The following is a 5,912-nucleotide window of genomic DNA, read 5'->3' as shown; positions in this document are numbered from 1 at the left end:
CAGATTTAATGTGGTGCAGTATTTATGCAAATGATCTAATCAATGATGATTGGATGGGAGATAGGAAATTCACCCCGGGGATCACGTCAGTCGGCCTGCTAGACAGGGGTCCAGGGAAGTAAATACTGTGGGAAGAAATAGCCAATGAATTGTTATGGCTAGGCATGTATAGGCCATAGGGTTGATAGCCTAGTACCAATCTATGAACCTACGAACCACTGCAAAAAGAGCAGCACCAAAGATATTTGAAGAGAAATACAGGCAAAGGCATCTGGATATGGAAAGGTTTACAGTACAAAAAATAAGAAAAAAAAGAGGAAAAATAGAAAAGAGGATTAGTAATGGACGAGTTAAACAAATAATAACTGAAGTTATGGATTACCTGTGAAGTGAAAGATTTAGTGTAGAATATCTAACTCTGATAATGCCACAGCAGGATAGAGCAATGAATACACAAATTAAGAAGAAACCAGTGGAGCAGGAAACATCTTATCAGCTGCCATAAAAAAGATGCTTTGGAACCTTCCATAGGAAATGAGTGCAAAACTTTAGTTGGAGTTGCACAGCAAGGGAAGGAACAGGAAACTGAGGCAGCTCTGATGCAGTCAGTGGGGACTGACAGGTCATTAGTTTGCATATGAAAGAGCAACAGATGGAACAGGATGAAACTGTAGAAAATGTGGCACAAGAAGATACTCTGGAACATTCTATAGAATGCTTGCAGGAATTGCAGAACAACGGACGTGCCTTCAGTTTTGAAGAAAATGAGCTAAGAGAAGAGTTGCTTGATTTAATAGAGATGGACAGACATATTAAGATCAATGAAAGAAATAGACTACAGAAAGTCAGTAAAACCCAAAAAGTTAGAAGTTTGATAAAACAAATGAACACAGTAATTATGACTGTTCATAGAGATTCATATAATATAGCAGAAATAAATGAGATGTATTACTGTGCAGCTAAATTAAAGATAGTTTTTCCACAAAAACACTTTGGCAGTAAGGGAAAGGAAGGGGAGAAATCAAATGTCATCATGGAGGTATTAAATAGAGAAAGCTGTAAAACAGTTAAGACAAGAAGTGTCACTGTCAGAAGAGTATAGAAGATGGAGCAGATCAACAAAAATATTCAGAAAGATAGATGTGATAAAAGCAATGTGTAGTATCAGAACAGATCACGATCCGTCATGCATTATTGCAAATAATTAAAGAAAAATATCAGCGTAGACAGAAAACCTTAGAAGATATGCAGATAAATATAAAGAAAAAGTACAAAATAAGCAATTTATTGATGACCCAACAAGATATCTAGCCCCCCTTTAGCTAAAAAAATATAAAAGGGCTTTAGTAGTGTGATATAGTCCTCAAGCAGAAGAAATTAAAGAGCTAGGGAAAAGAAACTGGAACATTTTGAAGACAATCATTTAGTAGGCCTAAACCATTATATATAAGACAGGACAGAATTTAAAGGAATTTTTTGAGTGGGGGTTCATCGTATACAAGTCATCAGGCAATTCAATGAATGGGAACTGTTAAATGTAGAGCCTGTCCTCAGTGTTGGTGTATCATAGAGAAAAGATCTTTGATTTTAGAGAACAATATACGTTCTCTTGTAGTGTTTTTGAAAGGAAACTGCCTTGCCAAATTTGTAGTCTATCTTGCTAATTGATCAGGTTGCCTAGCCTTTTATGTAGGTAAAATGGAGAGATACCACCATAAACTCATATATGAGCACAGTTATGACATCAGCAGATGAAATGAAAATAATCCATTGTATAAGCATTCAAAAATGTGTCCACATTATAAGAAGTTTCAGTTTGCCATTTTAGAACAAGTAAAAGTTAACAATAGAAGATGGCACATGGAAGTAATTTCAGAATCTAAAGAAGCAAAATGGCACCTTAGGTTGCACATAACTCAGTACCCTGGTATTAATAAAACAATATCAATACAACCATTGTTTTTTATGAGACACTATAAAATGTTTTGGATTTTATACATTTTTAAATATCTTTAAATATATTTTTATACACACTTGTAATTGTTTTAATATCAGTGTTATGTACAAACATGTTTCCAATATCTACTTCTGTTGTGGTATTTATTAGCTGTTTTTTTAAAACAATTTAAATCATCCTTTCCAATTGTTTGTTCATTGAGTTTAATTAGAGCCATGTACAAGTGTATATAAGCTGTGTCTATTTGAAAAACTACACTGTTTTTCATTAGGACAAAAATGCTTAATCTACATTCTTTTTATGTGATTTTTTGCAATAAACTGGTTCATGTGGGATACGGAGTAGTGAATTCTTGAATCCTGGCTGTCTGTGATACATTTTTGTGGTTATTAAGACATTGCAGTAATGCTACATTTGTGTGGTTCAGGTTTACAAATTCTATTGAACATGTGGGAGCAACAGACAAATGTAGGTTTTGTAGAAGAGAACTAGAAACAGTTGCACATCTTGTTGCTGGTACTGATGTACTAACAGCAGAAGGACTGTATACTGAAAGTTATAATAATGTGACAAGACTGTTCTGCATTGGGGATTTTGCAAAGTTTATAATATTGAAGTAGCTGAAACACTGGAAACTTGAGCCACAACACATTATAGAAAATGATGTTTATATCACACAGATCATCCATTATCTACAGTTCAAAAAATAAATGCGAGAAAACCAGATATAGTAGTCCGTGAAAATAAGACAAACATAGCATTAATCATTGAAGTTGCTACACCCAGTGACTACAGTATCTTATATACAGAGAGAGAGAGACAAAGTCATGAAATACCATGGTTTGCAGGCAGAAGTGAGGGCATTGTGGAAGGATACCCAGACTGTTCTAATAGTAGTAGAAGCAACAAGTCTTATAAAAAAGAATTTACAATTGTACTTAGAGATGTTACTGATACATGTAACTCCTTATGAATTGTAGCATAAGTCATAACTTGGCACATTGCAGGTGCTGCAAAGAGTAGTTCTAGCCAAAATCCATGATTGAAACATGACCTTTAATCATACTTTGACTTAGTAATGGGGTCTATTCCCATCATGGTATTAGAAACCCAAAAGACCTGGAAAAATTAAAAAAAGGCAAAAGCCAAATAAATGCACCATGCATGACAACAGTTTTATACAGAAGAATCAACTGGTGATTCATGGTTATACCCACATTAGGCAGTAGCAATAGTCCAGAAAAATCACAAAAACTGATAGGCCAAAAAGAGCCACAAAGATGTTAAGAGTGAACTATTGAGGATAAAAAATAAATTATATATTGTTACTAAAATGCAAGGACAGAATTTCCACACCCAAGATATGCAAAAAGATTAATAGGGAAATTAGGGGAAAGAAAAATACTTACACAAGAAAATTTGTTAAAAGCTTCAAATGCAAATTTGTTCTCATTAATACAACAAATTAATGAAAAACATAATATAAACCCAAGAAACTATGGGCCATTTGGAAAATGTAGCAACTGACGAAGTGTGAAAATAATATAAAGAATAAAATCTAGAAGTTTTTAAAAGGTATAAAAAGAAATGTGGGCATGACAAAGAAAGATAGAGCTGATAATGATCAATATTTATGCAAAGGAGCCAAATTAATCAATACAAAAAGCAGCACCAAAGATATTCAAAGAGAAATACTGGCAGAGGCACCCATATCTCTTTCAAGGCCCCCGAGCCAGCGGAAACCATAACTCAAACTGCTGAATCACTTACAAATGCCTTCTACCATCACCTCCATGACTGCATGGATCAGGCAATCCCAAACAAAACAAAGACTCTTTGTACCAAAGGCAAGCGTCCAGTCTGGTGGACCCCAGCCATAAACAAGCTTTACAACAAAAGGAAGAAGCTACTACAAGATAGAGCAAAATCCATAAAAGGGAAGACACCCTTGATCATTATAAGTAAAAAACTGAGATCTCTCATAAAAGCATCCAAGGCAAATTTTGAGAGAAAAATCGCTCAGGACTCAAAAGACAATCATAAGGCCTTTTTTAGCTATGTTAGAAACCTGGGAGGAAACTCCCAGATATGCTCAGAATTAGTGCAAAATGATGTAAAAATCACGGAACCTACAGACATTGCCAACATACTGGCTGACAGGTTCAGTGCAAATTTCTCCTCCCCCCCCCAAAAGGAGAGATATCTATACCAGAGGATTGTAGTCCCCCAAACATCTCAAATGCTCAGGTGAGAACTGCTCTCTCCAAGGAGAAAAACACAGCATCCATGGGACCAGATGGTGTCCCTGGTTGTGTGCTCCACCAACTTAATGAGGAATTAAACCCACAGTTAGGGCAGCTGTTTAATCTTAGTCTCACCTCAGGATACGTACCCAAGGAGTGGCGTACGGCAACGGTGGTCCCACTTCACAAAGGAGGTGCCTCCACCGACCCCGGAAACTACCGTCCCATCAGCTTGACAAGCCTGGTCTGCAAAGCTATGGAGAGGATCATAATGGAACTCATAAATAAAGACATAGGGGACTTGCAGACTTTGGATCCAACCCAGTTTGGCTTTGTCAAGGGCAGATCATGCCTTTTAAACTTGGTTGACTTTTTTGAAACAGTCACCAAGGCCATTGACGAGACAAGTCAGTCCACACAGCCTACCTTGACCTGGCAAAGGCTTTCGACACAATACCCCACTCGGGTATCATTGAAAAACTCACCAGCTTAAACGTAAACCCATACGTCACAAGATGGGTTGCAAACTGGCTAAGTGACAGAACCCACAGGGTCAGAGTTGCTGGCACCATGTCAGACTCCAAGCCTGTCACAAGTGGTGTCCCACAGGGCTCAGTCCTGGCCCCACTCTTGTTCGGCATCTACTTTTCAGAGGTACAGGCAAACACAGGAGGATTATGGCTGACAAAGTTTGCAGATGACTGCAAATTAGGCACCATAGTTGAAAACCCATCTGACACAGACATCCTCCAGAAGGGACTCATAGAAACGGATAACTGGTGCCAGAGCCATGGCCTAAAGTTAAATGCCAAAAAATGCATAGTCATTCCCTTCGGGAAAAACAAGGTTACCCCTAGTTACCATATAGGTGGCAATCCACTAAGCACAGAAGAGGTTATCAGGGATCTGGGGACCCAGGTTGACAGTAACCTTTCGTTTGACACTCACGTTGCCAAAGTAGTTAGGAATACCTTCTACATTGCCCACCTGATCATGAAGGGATTCACATCTAGATCAAGGGAGGTCATTGTTCCCCTGTACTCATCACTCATCAGACCAATGATTGAGTACAATGCCCCATTCGGAATGTATCTGACCCGACACCTGCAGCAATTGGAAAGGCCCCAAAAGTTCCTCACCAAAAGGATAAAGGGTCTCAAAAATATGTCTTATGCTGCCCGACTGAAGGAACTACAGCTCTATTCAGTCGCTTACCGTCTGCTCAGAGGTGACCTGTGCCTGACATACAAGGCCATGTCAAACCCGGAGTTAATGAACATGCTTCACCTCAAAAAATCTAAATCTATCAGAACTACAAGGGCAAGAGACTTAAACCTTGACACGGCTATTAATAGGACGTGCTGGAGGGACAGATTCATCACCCAGAGACTCCCTATGCTGTGGAACAAAATCCCAGTTCATGTGAGGCAGAGCACCTCGCTGGCCTTGTTCAAGAGAAATCTTGACCAATGGATGGGAGATCACAGGTATACCCCAGGGATAACCTCAGTGTCACTGCTTGACAGAGGCACAGCAAAATAATGGGCATAGTATTCCTTCAAACTAAAGGGGTGGCGAAAGCCACAAAACTCTGGGCTAGGCTTATAAATGCCCTAGGGCAGATAGCCTAGTATGAACCTATGAACCTATATATGAAAAATTTCACAATGCAAAAAATAAGAGCACCAAGGGGGAATATAGAACAGAAGACT

The sequence above is a fragment of the Protopterus annectens genome, chromosome 3.part1 (assembly GCF_019279795.1).
Source record: "Protopterus annectens isolate FY-2018-M chromosome 3.part1, PAN1.0, whole genome shotgun sequence".
NCBI lineage: Eukaryota > Metazoa > Chordata > Ceratodontiformes > Protopteridae > Protopterus > Protopterus annectens.
This window is presented reverse-complemented; position numbering follows the sequence as displayed.